Source organism: Hipposideros armiger, unplaced genomic scaffold, assembly GCF_001890085.2.
Source record: "Hipposideros armiger isolate ML-2016 unplaced genomic scaffold, ASM189008v1 scaffold_107, whole genome shotgun sequence".
Taxonomy (NCBI): domain Eukaryota; kingdom Metazoa; phylum Chordata; class Mammalia; order Chiroptera; family Hipposideridae; genus Hipposideros; species Hipposideros armiger.
In genome coordinates this window covers 2,216,896-2,236,232 of record NW_017731457.1, presented here as the reverse complement: position 1 = coordinate 2,236,232, position 19,337 = coordinate 2,216,896, and the positions used below count along the sequence as shown (strand labels likewise).

The window sequence follows — 19,337 nt, the reverse complement described above, 5'->3', positions numbered from 1 at the left end:
TCTTTAGTTGTACCTAAATCTACTCTGATTTCTAGACTTTCTATTCATTTTATTTTATTTTTTTAAATTCACTCGTTCATTTTCTACATCTTATTTTTGCTGTGTGGTTTCTATTTCTTCATCCTGTTGAATATTTTAGACATTCTTATTTTAGAGTCCCTTTCAGGGGACTATTATTTATACTAGAGCATGTCTGGAGTATTTCATTCTTTTTGTTGAATCTGCTGTTTGCGTAGCATTTGATTTTTCCCTGTAACTTTTGTCATTTTTGCCTGTCAGATCATCTCTGATGGAGATTATATTCTATGGGGTGGGTTCTGCATGTGCCTATATTATGTCCCTTGGGACATCTTTTTTTTTTAGTTTCAGGTGTACAAAACGGGACTTTTTTTTTTTTAAAGATTTTTATTGGGGAGTTGGGGGGATGGGAACAGTGCTAGGGAATTGGCGGAAGGGGAACAGACAAGTTGCTGTAATTTTTTGTTCTTCAGTCTAGTTGTGGAGGATGTTGCTTCACTGGCCCAAGTTGGCACCATCATTGCGCTCTTCCTGGGCGAGGCAAATCAGTCGCCGTCCTCTGGACGGCAGCTCACTGCGGCTGCTGGCCGCTCACACTGGCTGCTGGCTACATATGGTGGCCCATGGCAACCCACTGCCAACTGCCACAGGGGCTATGCTGTCGCCGGCGACTCCCAGCAGCCCAGCTCCAGGTTGAGCTGTTGTTCAGCATCTTAGCTGTGGAGGGCAGTGTCACTGGCCCTCATATGTGGGATCCGAACCGGGGCCCTCTGAGGTCCCAAGCCAGTTCTTAACCATTGCGCCACTTGGCCCAAAACGGGACATTTTTTAATGATTGTCTTTGCTAGGCCCTACAGAGCTCACTGGTTCTAGGCCAAGTTTTACTTGGTTTTTCAGGACAGGGGTTCCACATTGCATGAGTAGTGGGGGACCTTGGCACAACCACACAGCCAAGGCCCGAGACTCTGGTTTCTCTCTTGTTTCTCCATCAAAGGTCTGGTGCTGTGCCTTTGGCCAGGAGCTCAGTTCCAGATCCCTGATGCTCACACAGTGGCCTCAACTTTGGTCCCTTATAGCATACACATGGTTTGTGTATACTGTAGCATTTGTCTTTGAATCTCATTTGCTGCAGTAGCTTTTCTGGTACCTGGAGATACCTTCAAGTTCATCTACATGTTGATGACATTAAAAAAAATTTTTTTTTCTGGCATGTCTACATATTGTATGGGAGAGGTCTTATGCGTGACAACTTAGCCTGCTTTCTTTACTAGGGACCTAGTCCCCTCCTATTTACCTTCTAAAAAGCAGCCAGAGAGATCTTACAAAGAAAGAAAAACATAAATCAGAATATTTTGTTGCCCTGCTTAAAACATTCCAGTGGGCTTCCTAATTGCTTAGAATAAAACCACCTTTATTAAATGAACTATAAGATCTTCTGTGAGCTGCCCCTGACGCCCTTGCCAGCCTCGTCTTGCTCACTATGCTTCGGACACCTTAAAGAGGCTTATTCTGACTCACCAAAAAAACTACACCCCCACTCTCCATCTCATCAGCTCCTCGTATTTTCTTCATAACACTCATCACTGGGTAGGATCATCTTGTCTGTGTTCAGGTTTCATCATCTGTGTCCCTCCCACCAGCAGTGGGGACTCCACAAGCACCAGAAGAATCTGTCCCATTTACCGTTGCTTCCTTAGCCTCCACCACAGTGCCAGGGAACAGCAGTGAGTGCCAGGCTTCTCCGCTGTGGGTTAGATCATTCAAACCCCTGGCACCTCTCTTCAGAATTCCTACCCAGAATCTCCCAGGAAAGAGCACCGAAGACAGAGGCAAAGACCCGTGTCCCGGTTCTGCCTGAAAGGCACCACCCCCTGTGTGATCTTGGGCAAGTTACTTAACTTCTCCTAGTCTCCACTTCCTCATTTCTAAAGTGACAGCCGTATGTGATAGATTTTTTTTTTGTAAGAATAAAATATGAGTGTTCTCATAGCCTTGGGGGAGGCGACAGCAGTTGTTCTCTTTCAGGAGTAAAAGCATTTGCCTCTCAGGGAGGGGAGTGACTACAGGGCCACTCCCGTGGGACTTTTCTCACCCCTTGTCCATGCCCCTTCTTGTTGGTTTTCTTCATGTTGTTTTTTTGTCTCTGCTGTGACTATATTTTGAGTGACTGTATGGATGGTAAGCTCCATGTTAGTCCATCAACAAGTATATTTTTGAGAGCTCGCTGTAAGTGACGGCTGTAAAAACCAGTTCCTGCCCTCATTCAGGGACGCTCTGCCTGGTCCCTGGAGGGCAGGGGTCCTGTCGTCCTCTTTGGCTGCTCTACAAAGTTCTGTCAGGGTTCTGGATAAGTGGGTTAGTTGGTGTGCCTGCCACGGAAAAGACCTGCCCTGAGAGCATTCATCATTCAGCAGATGAGATTTCCCAAGGGCCTGTAATGTCGGGCGCCAGGAGTTCGGGATGAGTCACACTTGATTGCTGAGTTCACATCGCACCTAGACTCGAGGAAGAACAGGTGGGCTGAACGGGCACTTCAACCCACTAACCACGGAAGCAGAGCAGGACAGAGTGGGTGGGAAGAGCCCATGAAGGCAGGATTAATGGTCTTAGTTGCTTATTAAAGAACACAGGGCCACACTGTGGCTTGCAGTGATTCTAAACCTGACAGCTGTGGAGAGGAGGGGAGGGGAGGGGAGGGGAGGAGAGGAGAGGAGAGGAGAGGAGAAAGGAAGAGGAAGAGTAGAAAAGAAGCTCAGTACACACTGAAGGAGCCAGGACGGCTGTGGGGATGGGGTGCAGATGGGCCTGGAGGAAGGCTTCGGAGAACCGAGGGGTGTAGCTGAGGGGAAGAGGGGCCAAGTGTGAGTGAGCAGGGCATACTGCAAGCAGAGGCCGCAGACTGGCGTCCTGAGGCCTGGATTATTTTGTGGGCTTGTTTTGTTTGGCTCACGCAGTGTTTTTTAAAAATTGGAACTTAATGTCTTTAGATGGAGAACACGCTCTTTCCTTCACCACAGTCCTCTCCATTCCCCATTTTCATTCCTGACCTGCCTAAACCACAATGATAGAACCTGCTCTATTCACTGAAAACCCAGGAGAATCAATGGAAGAGTCTTGAATTCATAAGCTAGGTCACTTTAAGGAATAAAAGTGCTGGGAGCGAGATATATAAAAGTCAATAATATATTTTCCTATATATCAGCAACCAGCTTGAAAGTAATAGAAAACAGATCCTATTCACCAAAAGCAGTAAGACTATAATCTATATTTACACAAATCTATGAAATCTCCATTCACTCAAAACATATTTACTGAGTGCCTGCTTTGTGTTTTAGTTTTGTTTTCTCTTCAGGACCCATCAACGCCAAGTCAAGTCGTTGTCCTTCATTCTAGTTGCGGGGGTCCAGCCCACCATTCCATGAGGGAATCGAACTGGCAACCTTGTTGTTCAGAGCACGCGCTCTAACCAGCTGAGCCACCTGGCCTCCCCTGTATTTTTTAGTTTTAATTAAAAATTTTAAAATTAACTTAATTTTTTTTTAAGATTTTTATTGGGGAATTGGGGGAGGGGAACACCGTTGGGGAATCGGGGAAGGGGAACAGACAAGTTGCTGTCCTTTTGTTCTTCAGCCTAGTTGTGCAGGACGTCGCTTCACTGGCCAATGTTGGTATTATCATTGCACTCTTCCCGGGTGAGGCAGTCGCTCGCTGGCTGTTGGACAGCTGCTCATGGCAGCTCACGGTAGCTCATGAAAGCTCTCACCCATTGCCGACCAGCCCCACTGCAGCCTATGCTGTTGCTGGTGACTCACGGCAGCCCAGCTCCAGGTCGAGCTGTTGTTCACTATCTTAGCTGTAGAGGGCACAGTGTATCTGGCCCTCATGTGGGATCTGAACTGGGGTCCTGCTGCTCAGAGCTGGCGTCCTAAGCCAACTCCTAACCAATGCGCCACTCGGCCGGCCCAAAACTCACCTAATTTTTGAATAGGCAATACATTTACTTGGTTTAAAAAAAAAAAAAGTGAAAGGCTCCCTTTTACTCCTGTCCCCTCTACAGCCTAGTTCCTACTCAACTCCAAGAGAAAGAACCACCCATTGACTAATTTCTTGTTGTGCCCTCCAAATATTTTATTTTTATATACAAGTAAATATGAATATTGGCATATTACCCTCTTCTTTACTTGTTATACGATAGTTCAGAATCTTGCTTTTTTACTTCACAGATATCTTGATAATGTTTTTTATGTCAGCATATAAAAGGCTTCCTCATTCCTTTTTACAGCTGACTAGTAAAAATGTTGATTTTAGATAAAACCGTGGGCGCCAGAGTAAAATTGCCTGAGTTTGAAACCTGGTTCTTCTGCTCTGACTTTGCACTAATTATTTCTCTGTGCCTCAGTTTTTTTCATGTGCAAGTGGAAATAATAGATACTGACTCATATGTTACAAGAATTGAGTGAGACGATGCTTATAAAAGGGCTTCGAACAATGCCTGGCACCTAGTGAGCCCCCTAAATATTAACTGCTTTCTTATTCTTATTAGAAGGATGAATATTATAAATGCAAAGTAGGGTAAAAGGATGAGTGTCTGGGGGGATATTTTAGCTAGAGGGGTCCTGATGAAAATTATAAAACTTTACTGAGATGTATAAAGCAGATGAAATAATAGAGAGATGTACTTTTTTTAAATTTATTTTTTAAATTATTTTTATTTGGGAACAGCCATGATCATTGGTTACACATTACTTTCATGCTACAATGGCATAGTTGACTCTTTTAGGGAGGGTGCAGCTCACAGTGGCCCATGCGGGGATTGAACTGGCAACCTTGGTGTTATCAGCACCACGCTTTAACCAACTGAGCTAACTGGTCACCCCCTGGAGAGATGTACTTTGTTTCCAGTGGGAACTATGGAATTTGTAGAGATTGTCAGCTCTTCCCAGTGTAATTTATACTTATTCCATTTAACCCAAAACCTCAATAAGATTTGTTTTGGAACTTAAGTTTTTCTAAAATTTACCTGGAAGAATACATGAGTGAGAATAACTTAAAAACTGTGAAAAACATTGCAGCGAGGAGAAACTTACCCTACTAAATACTGAAATACATTTTAATGATTAAAACAGTGACTGAATTAATGGCTTAAGAATTAACAAATCAGGGACTGGCCGAGTGGCGCGTTGGTTAGGAATTGGCTTTGGACGTCAGCTCTGAGCAGCAGGACCCCGGTTCGGATCCCACATATGAGGGCCAGTGACGCTGCGCCCTCTACAGCTAAGATGGTGAGCAACAACTCGACCTGGAGCTGGGCTGCCGTGAGCTGCCGTAAGCGGCCATCCAATGGCCAGCGAGCGACTGCCTCATCCAGGAAGAGCGCAATGATAATACCAACATGGGCCAGTGAAGCGACATCCACCAAAACTAGACTGAAGAACAAAAGGACAGCAACTTGTCTGTTCCTCTTCCCCGATTCCCCAACGGTGTTCCCCTCCCCCAATTCCCTAATAAAAATCTTTTTAAAAAAATAAAAATAAATAAACAGATCAGTAGAAGAGAATAAATAGCCCAGAAACATATCTTTACACACATGTAAGTTAATTATATGATAGAGGTGACCTCACAAGTCAATATGGTTGGGAAGATTATTTGATAAATTAAGTGAGGGTCATTTGGTTAACTGTTTGTGAGAAGAGGATGTCTTAGAGTCTTACCTCAGGCTACATGCCTAGATAAATTCCAGATAGATTAAGAAGTTAATTTTGGGGGGAGGGGGAATTAAGCCATTAAAAAAAACAGCCCTTCAAGAAGATAGAAGGAAGCATTTTGGGGTAGGGGAGGACCTCTGAGTTTTAAAGCAGTCAAAAATATCACAGTGAGAAAAACGCTGACCTATGTGATCACCAAGAAAGCTAAGGGCTCTGTATTAGTTTCCTGGGGCTGCTGTAATAAAGTACCAGAAATTGAGTGGCTTAAAACCACATAAATTTATTCTCTTGCTGTTTTGGAGACTAGAAGTCCAAAATCAATCTGTTGGCAGGGCCATGCTCCCTCTGAAGCCTGTAGGAAAGAATCTTTGCTTGCCTCTTCTCTAGCTTCTGGTGTTTGCTGGCAGTCTTTGGTGTTCCTTGGCTGTCGGCACATCATTCTAACCTCGCTCCATCTTCACATAGGGTTCTCTTGTGTGTCTCTGTCTCTCTCTTCTTATAAGGACACCAGACATGTTGGATTAAGGGACCTACCCCACTCCAGGATGACCTCATCTCAATTTCATCTGCAAGAACCCTGTTTCCAAATAAGGTCACATTCTGAGGTACTGGGGTTTGGGACTTCAACATGTCTTTTTGGGGGAATATAATTCAACTCTTAACAGGCTTCCTATGTCCAAGCACAAGAAAGGAATCCAGCTAAAGTAGCAAATTGGCTGCCCAGCTCCATCTTCCTAGATTTGCTACAATAATAGTAAAGAAATCAGACTGATAAAGACCCACAAGAACAAAGAATGGGAGAGGAGTCATTATCAAAGGAGGTATTTCCACACATTTTGGAAATAACTGAAGCAATGCTGACAGGAGGTGAGCAAATATACTCTGCTGGGCCCAGGCAGGTTTGAGCCTGGAGGCATCCTGGTGGGGCTGGCGGTGGGGGGGCGGCAGGACTGAAATCAGGTGGAGAGGATATGAGTCTGTGAGAACTGGACCCTTACCCTCCTCTGTATCCCAGCAGCCAGGCACTTACTTATCCTGCAGCTGGACCAGATTGGAGAAACTGACCCAGATTTGCTCCTAACTCAAAAACTGTGTGGCAGAGGGTGGGATTCCACAGTGCTGAAAACAAGGGTGTTAGTCTGGAACTTTCACTCCATCCAGATGTGCCAAGTACATCCACCTCCCAGGTGGGTGATCGGAAGATGATTCTCTGGAGAAGCCGAAGGCCTCAGAGAAAACCCTCCACAGTCTGATTGGGAGGCCCAGTGAGAGGGCTGGGCACCCCCTCCCCTACACCCCATTTTCTCTGAAACAAAATTTGCTAGTTGATGAGATCCACCACTGGAACTTCCACACAGAACCTCCAATTAACTTTTTAGAGCTTTGCCACAAATGTAAACAAGTACATCAGCTGATGTATAAGGAAAGGCAAGCCTCTGCATGAACAAAAGAACTAAAATAAACAATCAGGAAAAAGAACCTGTAAGAGACAAAGACAATGCAAGTTCAGGAGAAAACTTTGGTAACTTCCAAATAGTATTTTCATGGAGTTCAAGAGGGCAGTGAACTCAAAATTTCATTAGAAAATGAAGTCATAGAAGAAGAAGTCAAGAAAATCTCTGACAAAGTAGCAAAAAGGACAAGTTGAAAAGTACAGAGAATAGATACGCGACCTGGGGAATCAATCCAGAACATTCAACATCAAAATGTTTAGAGTTCCAGAAAAAGAAATAGAAGCAGCAGAAGTGAGGAAATCAAAGAAGGTGTACAAGGAACATGTCTGCAGACCACCAGTGCCCAGTACAGTAAATGACAAAAGATACCCCAAGGCACATCATTGTGAAATTTTAGAACACCGGGATTAATGAGGGGATTCTCTAAGCTTCCAGAAAGGAAAAACAGGCACCAGGCAAAGGAATGAGTCTTGGATGGTACTTGACTTTTCAATATTGGTGCTGGATGCTAGGTTTAGCATTCTGGGGGAAAATGATTTTCAATCTATTATTTCGTACCCAGCCGAATGACTAAGAAAGTATGAAAGCAGAACAAAAAGATGCACTTCAGAAGACAGAGGTAGAGGAAAGCATTGGATTTGGGAAAAATAGATCCACTACAGGCAAGCAGCAAAGGGAGCCGAGGGGTGCCTTCTGGAAACAGGGCACCCCACAGGATATCTTACACAATAGAGTACTTGGGAAAAGTTCAGGACATGTAGGTAGAAAATCGTGCAAGTAAAATAACAAAGGAAAAAATAGCTTCAAGAAAAACAAAAAATTGAACAGGAATGGAAAATGTAATCATAGTTTTCCACTTGGCTCTGTGCTCAGTGACATTTATAGAGTCATAATTGAAACACTGATTACTTAACTGAAATAATTGTATAACCATATTGAGGAGACTAGGAAGTCATTAGGAATATTTAAAATTAGCAAATGAAGAAATAGCAGTGTAAGTCTATTAATTGGAAGTATCAACTTTATTAATACCTACTACAAGGGAAAAGAGGTAAAGAAGCAAGACTACTTTTGGGAAGTAGAGTTAAGAGAGTGGAAGGGGAAAAAATGATCTAGTTGCATATTGGAAGCTGTCCTTACTACTTGATTTTTTTTTTATAGAGGTAAAATTCACATAACATAAAATTAACCCTTAATCATTTTCATGTGTGCAATTCAGTGGCATTCAGTGGCAACATTCACAATGTTGTGCAGCCACTACCTCTCTCTAGTTCCAGGACATTTTCATTTCCCCGCCTAGGGAACCACATATCTCTAAAAGTAGTCACTCCCCATTTTCCTCTGTCTCCTTCCCCCATCCTCCAGCTCCTGGCAACCACTAGTCTGCTTTTCTACGGATTTACCTATTCTGGAAGTTTTATACAAATGGAATCAAACAATATGTTACCTTTTGTGTCGGTTTCTTTCACTAAGCTTGATGCTTTTGAGGTTCATTCATGTTGTAGCGTGTCTCAGTATTTCATTACTTTTTAAGACTGAATAATATTTCACTACATGGCTAATACCACCTTTGTTTATCCATTCAATAATAGAAGGACATTTGGGTTACTTGCTCTTTTTGGCTGTTGGGAATACTGATGCTATGAACATTGATGTTCAAGTATTTGTAGGAACACCTGTTTTCAGTTCTTTTGGGTAGTACCTAGGAGTGGAATTCCTTGGTTATATGGTAATTCTGTGTTTAACTTTGAGGAATTACCAAACTGTTTTCTACTGTGGCTGTACCATGTTACATTCCCATCAGCAATGTACAAGGGTTCCAATTCCTCCACATCCTTGCCAACGCCTGTTATTTTCTGGTTTTGGTTTTGTTAAATTATCCTAGTGGATATGAAGTGATAGCTCATTGTGGTTTTGATTTGCATTTCTCTAATAACTAATAATGTTGAGCATCTTTTCATGTGTTTATTGGCCATTGTTTATTTTCTTTAGATAAATATTTGTGTCCTTTACCTATTTTTTAATTGGATTATTTTTCTTTTGTTGCTGAGCTGTAAGAGTTCTTTATGTATTCTGGATACTAGACTCTAATCAAATATATGATTTGCAAATATTTTCTCCAAGTCTGTTGGTTATCTTTTCACTTTTTTGTGGTGTTACTACTTGCTTTTTAAACTATATTTATGTATGATTTTGATGATCTTTATATTAAAATTAAAATTAATAAAAGGATAAAAAGCATAGATATTATTAAAATGAGATAATATGTTTTAAAAAGTGATAGAGTTAATATCTTACTCTATTTAGAGTACTTATACAAACCTGTAAGTAAGACACAGATGCCAATAGATAACTGGATATGAATAGCTGACTCATAAAGGAAGAAAAAACTCATAAACATAAGAAAAACTAATAAGTAAAAAATACAAGTGAGATGTTTATATATTTCTTTTCTAGTGACAAAATTGAATAATGTCAGGATGTACAAATAAGGTGCTCTTCTGATAAAGAAAGTATAAACTGGTGTGACTTTTGTGAAAGCAGTTTGGCACAACATGTCAAGAATCTTAAATATATTGTTACTGCTTGGCCCAGTAATTTAACTTCTAAGAATCTATCCTAAGAAAATAATTTGAGGGGCCGGCCGAGTGGCGCGATGGTTAAGAGCTGGTTTGGGACGCCGGAGGGCCCCGGTTCGGATCCCACATATGAGGGCCAGTGACACTGCCCTCTACAGTTAAGATGTCGAACAACAGCTCAACCTGGAGCTGGGCTCCTGTGAGTCGCCGGCGACAGCGTAGGCTGCAGCCCCTGTGGCAGTGGGTTGCCATGGGCTACCGTGTGTAGCCAGCAGCCAGTGTGAGTGGCCAGCAGCCGCAGTGAGCCGCCGTCTAGAAGCCGGCGACTGATCTGCCTTGCCCGGGAAGAGTGCAATGATGGTACCAACTTGGGCCAGTGAAGCAACGTCCTCCACAAGTAGACTGAAAAACAAAAGGACAGCAACTTGTCTGTTCCCCTTCCCCTAACTCCCCAGCGCTGTTCCCATCCCCTCAATTCCCAAATAAAAAAAATCTTAAAAAAAAGAAAATAATAATTTGAAATAAACAAAGCCCTCTTACATACAAAGATGTTTATCACAGTGTTAGCTTAATAGTGGAAAGTTATAAACAACCTAAGCATTCAACAGAGGGCAGACGAGTAATTTTGATATACCCAGTGCTTGAAAAATGCCTGGCATATAGTAGGCATAAAATAAATAGTTGGTGAATGAATGAATGAATACATCGTAGGATGGAATATAATGTAATCATGTAAAATTATATTTATATCATTTTTAATAATGTGAAATTATTATTTTTTTTAGATTTTTTATTTTTATTGGGGAATTGGGAAAGGGGAACAGCTAAGTTGTTGTCCTTCAGTCTTAGTTGTGGAGGGCGCAGCTAGCTCAGCGCCAAATCCAGCTGCCATCCAGCCACCCATTGGCAGCTCACAGCCACTCAGCTCCAGGTGCCGTGTTCAATCTTAGTTGCAGGTGGGCATAGCCCACCAGCCCATGCGGGAGTCAAACTGTCAATCTTCTTGCTAAGAGCACATGCTCTAACCACTGACCCATCCGTCATCTGGCCACCTATCAGCAGCTCAGGGCAGCTCAGCTCAAGGTGTTGTGTTCAATCTTAGAGGTGGGCGTAGCCCACCATTCCATGTGTGAGTCAAACTGGCAAACTTGTTGTTAGGAGCATGCACTCTCACCTGCTGAGCCATCCTGCCACCTGTTGGCAGCTCAGCTTGGGCACAGCTCTCTGGCCCATGTGGGAATTGAACCAGCGACCCTATTGCTCAGAACTCGCACTCTTAACTAACTGAGCCACTCGGCCAGCCCAATAATGTGAAATTATTAAACTTTGGGGGAAAATGACATTTAAAAGTTTATATGGAATATGGTCTAACCACCTTTTTTATTTTGTTTAAGATTTTCTTTATTGGTAAAATCAGGATAAAAAGAGAGCATAGGAAAAAGAAGGACATAGAAATGTTACCTCTGGGTGGTGGGACATTAAATAATCAAAAATATATGCTGTCCTTAGCTGTAGCACATTGTCCAGCCTGTCTCAGGTAGGGCAGTTTTCCCAGGACTCCATCACCTGGAGGGAAGGATGGTCCAGAAGTGGGGGTGATGCTTCTCCTGGGCTCTCACTTCCCCCACCGGATTACTTAGTAAAGGTTTCTGCTTTTCTTAGGGCTGGGGCATCTGACTCTTCGCTGAGCATGCTGAGAAATGCAATATGTACAATGCAAAACTTATTCGGAAGCACTTAAGCACCCATTTTGCACCAGGAACCAAGGACGCAAAATTCAAGGACCCCCTCACGCCAGGGAGTTCACCTGCAAGATCAAATAAAATCATCAGGGCTCCAGACCATCCTCTGTGTGTGCATAGCAAAGGAAACGCTATCTTCAGGTTTCTCTGTGGTGCTCTCTGTGCACCTGTCACAACTCACTCAGTTGACATCTCTGCTGACAGCCAGGCCCAGGATATCTGAGTGCTTGTTTTGTAGACAGCCCTCACTCTCTATTTGTTCTCATGGTTTGTGGTAACAACTCCTCATGGAAACACTGACTGTACTCCAGGGAAACTGCCCCGAAGTGCCAGGGCACAGCCCAAAATTGTATTTGTATTACACATTCATAATGTATATGTATATGTATATTTATACATACCTGCTATATATATGTATAAATAATTTTCTACAATGAGTCGGTATCACTTTTATGATAAGGCAGAAATAAAAGTGTGCTTTGTGTTTCTCTTTAGGCATTCATTCTGCTTGTTTGTTTTGCTGTCTTGCTGTCTGGGTTGCCTGCAGGCTGCCCAGACGCTCACAGAAGGAGGACAGGGGTCCCGGGCATGGCCGCAGTGTGGAGCTGAGCCCGGGGACCTCGGAGAGGACGGAGGGGGCCTTGAAGAGAGCCCCTGGTCATCTGCTCAGCTGGAAGCACTAGTCCTTTGATTAACTCTCAAACCGGGGGCACCTGGGTGCCATAGGGCCACTCTGCTGCTGGCTCCTGGGGAGGCTCCAGTCATCTGAAGGTTGCTATTAGGAGCCAGAGCTGGGAGGCTTGTGATGAACCACCTCCCACCCGCTGGTGTGGTGCAGCTGTCCCTTGGAGAGGACCAAAGTTTGCCAAGGGAGAGAGGGCAGCAGCTGCTGGAGGTGGGCACAGGGCCAGGCCTGGGACAATCGGGCAGAGGATTTGCATGGTGGGCCTGACAGGTGGAGCTTTGTGTCCCGGGTGCTCTTATCCGGAGGGGCGGCCCAGCAGATTTCTCCTTAACGCAGTTTCCTCTCATGTGGGCTGCACTTGGCCACCTTTCAGTCACTCACTCCTTGAGGGTCTCTGCCAAGAGCCCCTCCGCTCCCACTCCTGCAGACGTAGCATCATGGGCTGCACATTCCCTGGGTCTACTCAGCCTTGACCACTCATTGTGGGGCTGAGGGCCTTCTGATAACATGGTGGGGAACTCTCACTTTCTGACCACAGAAATTTCTGTGAGCACCTCCCCTGCTCAAAGGAAGGCAACCCTGGTGGGTTTACACCCCCCCCCCCCCCCCCCCCAGGATTATGGCACGCACAATGGGGCACCAGCAGTATGGGCAGGCACTGTGTGGAGTCTAGAATGTGGGGAAGAACCCAGCTTTGCTCTCTGCACCTGCAGTTTCAGAGAGGAGAGACTCATCAACAATCAGAGTGAGAAGACTAGCTGAGGTGTGTGTGGGATACTATGGGGGCACCAGGAAGTGAGGACTCATTCTGAGTGGGGAGGATAACTCGTGAGTTACAGAGGAGGTGACTCGTGAATGATGACTTGAAGTTTTATAGCTGAGGACACAAAAGAAAAAATTCAGTGAAGAAATCATGTTGGAAAGGTTCAGAGGCATGAAAGAGAGCTGGGTGCTGGGAACAGCAAGAATTTGGGGACATGGGTTGGGAAGGGAGTAACGCTGAGGAGGAGTGCTGGGCCCAGATTGTGTGTTTATCATCGGAGATTTTAAAGGCATCCCGTGGCGGGAGCAAATTAGGAGCATCAGCAAAATTATCTTAAGTATTTGGTGAAGTGCCAGCTGGACTCCTGGGGGACAGATCTGGGGCCACCGGAGACATTGGGTTACAGCATCAAAGTAGACCAGATAACCTGAAAACCTTAGCAATGTTAGATAAAGAGAACAAATATCCTTTCAGACACATAGAAGCACTTATGGGATAGTAAGAGAAATTCCTACTGCACCTTCCTGACCCACTTCCAGGACTGCTTGGGGTCCCTTTCAATAAATGATATGCCCTTGAATCCTTGTCTCTGGAGTCTGCTTCTGTGGCAATCCAAACTAAGATGGCTTCGTCAGTAAATGATGCTGAAGCAACTGGCTTTCGATAGGGAAAAATAAAATGAAATTAGAATCTTACCTTATACCTTAACTAAAAATAAATTCCAAGTGTGTTAAAGACCTAACTGTGAAAACCAAAACCTTTAGAACTTTTAGAGGAAAATAGGAGAGAAAATCTCTTCATGGTCTTAGAGTAGGGAAAAGAAATTCTTTTTTTTTTTTAAAGATTTTATTGGGGAATTGGGGAAGGTGACCAGCTGAGTTGTTGTTCTTCAGTCTTCGTTGTGGAGGGCGCCATTCGCCATCTGGCTTCCAATTGGCAGCTCATGGCCTCTAAGCTCAAGGTGCTGTGTTCAATCTTAGTTGCGGGTGGGCGTAGCCACCATCCCATGCGGGAGTCATGTCCGGCAGCCTTGTTGTTAAGAGCGCACGCTCTATCCACTGAGCCATCCGGGTGTAAGCTCAGCTCAAGGTGCCAAGTTCAGTCTTAGTTGTGGGTGGGCATAGCCCACCATCAAACAGGCAATCTTGTTGTTACACCAGCTGAGCCATCCTGCCACCTGTTGGCAGCTCAGCAACAGCTCAGCTTAGGCACAGCATCACTGGCCCATGTGGGAATCGAACTGGTGGCCCTGTTGCTCAGAGGTCGTGCTCTTAAGCCAACTCTTAACCAACTGAGCCACTCGGCCGGCCCCAAGAAATTCTTAAATATGACACCACAAGCACAAAAGTAAAGGGTCAGATCAACAAAATTGTCAACGTTGTCAACAAAAGATGCCACTGTAAATAGAAAGACAGCCCATGGGCTGATTCAGATATTTGTGATGCAGGAAACTGACAAAGAATGAGGAATCAGAATATATAAAGAACTAGTATAAGTCTATCCCGCTGGGACACAGGTAACCCCATGGACAAAGACATAAGCAGGCATTTCGTGGAACAGAAAATGTGAATAACCAATAGCTGTGAAAGACCATTTCACACACATTAGATCGGCAAAAACCTAGAAGTCTGAGAACACAAATACTGGGAAGTGCTGGGCGCTCCTTTCCTGGTGCTCAGAGTGTAATTATCACTATTGTGGAGATCAGTGTGGAAATACTTTACAATGTGCATACCCTGAACCCAGCAATTTCACTTTTAGGCACATGTGCATAAGGACATGTAAACTAGATTATTCACGAAAACACTGAATAACCTGTTTGGAATTGTAAAAAGTTGGAAACAACCTAAGTGTCTACCTACAGGAAGATGGCCAAGTAAATTGGTACAGTGGGATGCCCATTAGTGGTTTACATTCTGTCAACACGGATAGCTCCTGAGAACTAGAAATCTTGGACACAGTAAAAAAGCAAGTGGGAGTTCAGCTTCTGGTTAGGACATAAGGGAAAAAGAGCAAGTAGCAGAAATGGTAGCAGAAATTTGAAAACATGAAAAACAACTCTGCCTATGGGTTTGGATACGCACATATGAGTAAATGTTATAAAAACATGCAGGAGAATGATAAAGACCAAATTCAGGACAGTGGTAACATCTGTGGAGTGAGGGGACAGAATGAGGCGGAGAAGGGTGTGCAAGGAGTTTCAACTCTGCCGAGGTTAAGATTGGGTAATGCTGGGTAGTGAGGACATTGGTGTCATTTTAGTTTTCTTTACTTTCCTGGATGATTGAAATTAAAGGAAAAAAGAAAGAAAAATAGGCTTGGAGCAAAAAGGAGAGGTGATAGTGGGAATAAGGATTTGGAGGGTGACCAGTAGACAGGACCAAGAGCAGGCCTCTGGGGAACACCCACATTTGAGGGCTGTGTAGGTGCAGAGGCGCTCATGAGGGGGCTGAAAGAATTGAGGAGAGTTGAGACAGACGAGGTGTGGAAGAACAGAGCTTCGGGGAGGAGTGCTGAATCCTGAGATCTTTGAGCGTGGCAGTGAGTTATGGCAACCATGCAAGCAAATTGAGCGGGTGAAGAAGGCTGCAAGCAGACACAAGGGTTCAGAGCAGATGGTAGTGGAAACTTCTAGGAGAAAGCATGCTTAAAGGAAAGGAGAGCAGCAGCCTGGGAGGGGCAGGGTTATGGGAAGCTGGAGTTTGCAACTCCAGTAGCCTAGGCCTGAAAGCACAGCGCCGGCCAGCTGGGGTCTGTGCCCTCCATGCCCAATTCAGAGCTCCCATCTGTGTGTGCATCCCAGTCTGCCCAGAGGTGAGTCCTGGCTCGAGGGACTAGGGCACCTGTGGCCATTCTGTCCTGTCCACACTGAGAGTCAGCTCTGTCTGTCCCCTGTTAGGAGGGCACAGCCAGTATTGGGAAGCCAGCTTTGGGCCTGTTGTCCGGCTCCAGCCTGGTGGCCCCTGGAAACGTGGCCTGTGGTCCTCCACCTTTAGCTCTGCCCTGCACTCATGTACCCTTAAATCTCTTCGGAACCCTTGCAGCAGTAATGTCATCATGGTCACTGGAAGGAGTAGCGTTACAGCACGTAGCTGTGAGACTCCCAGTGAGTCACTTAACCACTCTGTGCCTCTGTTTACTCAAGTGGAATATGGGGATAATACTTATTTGCAAAGTTGTTACGAAGGCTAAGCAGTAATAATAATGGCTCCCGGTGTTAGATGCTGTGCTATACTTAGCCTCATTTAATCACCAACCCATGAGCTGGTTAAAGGTGATCTCTAACCCTAACTGAGACTCAGAGAAGTACAAAGTTTGTTCAAGTTCACATAACTGGTTGGCTGCAGAACTGGGATTTGACCCAGCTACACTGCCCCCATTACTGAGTAATAGACGTGAAAGCGTTTTATAAACTGTCACGTGCTGTGAAAACGTTCATTTGCTTCCAGTTCCTCCTTGATTAACTTCAGAGACCACAACAGACAAATGGGGAGCAGGTGCTCTTTTTTCCACATCACCAGGTGGTAAGGATGGGGCGGGGAAGGGGGGTGTGCTCAGATACCCATGACCCCTGGACCACCACAAGCTGCACTTCCAGAGGCTCAGAGCCCTAAGATGTCACTCTTTCCCATGCCGGAAAAGTAGAGGCTTCCAGTGGTCTCATTTCTTCCTCCAAGCTGGTTTTCCTCTTTCCCCTCCAGCTTTCTGAGGTGCATCCACATACATGCACATGTACATGCGCACACACAAGCATGCACATTCTGCTTGTCTTATGCATCTTTCCCACAAGCCTGAGTAGAAAGCCTTTGCTTCCAGGCAGGCCGCTCCTCCTCCAGCTTATTCACTGCTACCAAAACCATCTTCCTCACTCTTGCCCAGATCAGTCCCTGCCCAGGAACCTCACAGAAACAGCCTTTTTGGGCCAAAGGGACCTTTACAGCTCATTTGGTCAAAAAACCCCATTTGGTGCATGCGTGGATCTTCTGCAGTGCCCTGATCCAAGGGCTTCTGCCCCTCCCAGGTCCTCCATAAATCTCAGGTCAATGATGAATATTGATGTTTGCTTCTTGGAGCTAATTTAAACCCTCCAGCCTCACTCCCAAAGTCCTTGAATAGAATGACCCATGCCATCTTACAATGCCCTTGCCTGGCCCAGCAGAGCAGGAATGGATTAGCTGCAAAATCCCTCTAGGGCAGCAGTCTGGGGACACATTAACAAGGAGGAGGTGGGGACATGGTCAGAATAGTTTGTTGCTGTTTATGAGTTTTGTAGCAGGTGTGTCTTGGAGTGTGTGTGTGTGTGTGTGTGTGTGTGTGTGTGTGTGTTTTGTAGACATATCTATCTATCAATGCCTCCCTAAATACTCCAAGGTGAAAGACCTGCATAAACAACTAAAACTGGTCTCCTGGGAAATAGGAATAATAATTTCCTCTGGACTATAGTTGTTGTTTGGTTGTTTTTTTTGTCTGTAAAATGAGGCTGTTGGCCTACATAAATAGCTTTCAGACCTTTTAAGTTTATTTATTTAACAGGCAATTATTAATTGCATGCTGTGAGCAGGCATTATACCAGCCCTGCTGGCACATATGGTAGGTGGACAAGACAGGACCAGGTGCCACCTTCATGACTCTGGTAGGTGAACGGATGTTCAACATGTGATGACAGGTATGATACGGCTATAAAGAAGAGCAGGTGCTATGGGGTGAATAATAGGGCAACCACCCTGGTCTGGGGACAGCAGGAAGGGAGGTTCAAGCCAACATCTTAAGGAAGAACAGGAAAGCTGGAAGACGAGGTTGACAAGAACATTCCAGGCAGAGGTGCAAAGACCAGAAGGTGCTGCTCCTTCTAGGAATGGTGTGGAATGCCTGTACAGTAGCCAAGGAGAGAAAAGGTGGGGCTGAAGAGACAGGGCAGATGCAAAAGGCTTTAAGTCCCTGTTGAGAGTATTATGTTTTATCTTAAGGACAATGGAAAACCTTCAAAGGATTTGAGACAGAGGAATGTCATGATTGCATATGCACTTTTTTTTTTAAAGAAATTTTTCTTTTTTTTTTTTTTAAGATTTTATTGGGGAATTGGAGGGAGGGGAACAGCGTTGGGCAATCGGGGAAGGGGAACAGACAGGTAGACAAATTGCTGTTTTTGTTCTTCAGTCTAGTTGTGGAGGACGTCGCTTCACTAGCCCATGTTGGTATGATCATTGTATACTGTTGTTTTTTTTTTTAGCTGAACCATCCTGCCACCTGTTGGCAGCTCAGCAGCGGCTCAGCTCAGGCAGGGACTCGAACCACTGTTGCTCAGAGCTCAAACTCTTGAGTGAGCTCTTAACCAACTGCGCCACTCGGCCAGCTGGTATGATCATTGTGTTCTTCCTGGGTGAGGCAATCAGTCGCCGGTCATTGGTTGGCTGCTCACAGCAGCTCCCGACAGCTCATACCGGCTACCAGCCGCTCACGCTGGCTGCCAGCCACTCACGTAGCTCACGGCAGCCCACTGCAGCCCTGCTGCAGCCTACGCCGTCGCCGGCGACTCACAGCAGCCCAGCTCCAGGTCTAGCTGTTGTTCACCATCTTAGTTGTAGAGGGTGCAGCGTCACTGGCACTCAATGTGGGATCTGAACTGCAGCCCAGCTGCTCAGAGCTGGCGTCCCAAGCGTGCTCTTAACCAGCTGAGCCACTTGGCCGGCCCTGCATATGCACTTTTTAAAGATCCTTCTGGCATATAGTCATGACCCCATAAATATTTGAATGAGGTAGTAGGATGGTTGAAAGCAAGGCCTCATTGTGAATAATGGGGTGGAGGGCAAAGGGTCAGGATGGTGATCACAGAGACAGAGAGAAGTGGGTGAAGACATTTAAAAGACTGAGTTGCCAGGACTTTGGTCATTGGTTAGATTGAGAGGGAGCATAGTCAAGGATTATTCTCAGGATTCTGGCTTTGGCCACTACCGAAAGCATGATGGTGTTATCAGATTTGCAGAAATTGTCGTGTGTGGATTTGGGACATGTTAAATCTGAGGTCACTGTGGACGTTGCTAAGCAGATCTGAAGGTCAGAGAGATGGGAGTTATGTTGGCTTCTGGGTGGTAACTGGGGGCATGGGGATGGAGGAGACCATTGAAGGAGAGAATGCAGAAGGCCGAGGGGGTTTCCTTCTGCCCTGAGGACCCCAACATTTAGCACACATGTTAAGAAGAAGCCAGCCAAGGAAATGAAAATGAAGAAAGAAAGGAGGGAAACCAGGAAAGCTTGGTAACATGGAGGCCAAGGGAAGGGTTGCATGCAGAGTATGAGTAATGGAAAACACTATTGAACACCAAGTTCTAGCTAGATGGAATTGAAAAAAAAAAAAGTGTTCCTTGGAGCTTGCAAATGGAGATTGTTGTTG

General features: G+C 45.0%; 1 protein-coding gene and 1 long non-coding RNA gene across 3 annotated transcripts in view; both read left to right on the top strand.

Annotated features, from left to right (window-relative positions):
* Nucleotides 1–19,337, top strand: part of HIP1 (huntingtin interacting protein 1) — a 153,676-nt gene that overhangs the window by 22,460 nt on the left and 111,879 nt on the right. The window lies entirely within an intron of this gene.
* Nucleotides 1,361–11,992, top strand: LOC109385024 (uncharacterized). Its single transcript, XR_002124539.1, has 2 exons — nt 1,361–2,533; nt 11,419–11,992. It is a non-coding gene; the product is annotated as an uncharacterized LOC109385024 (long non-coding RNA).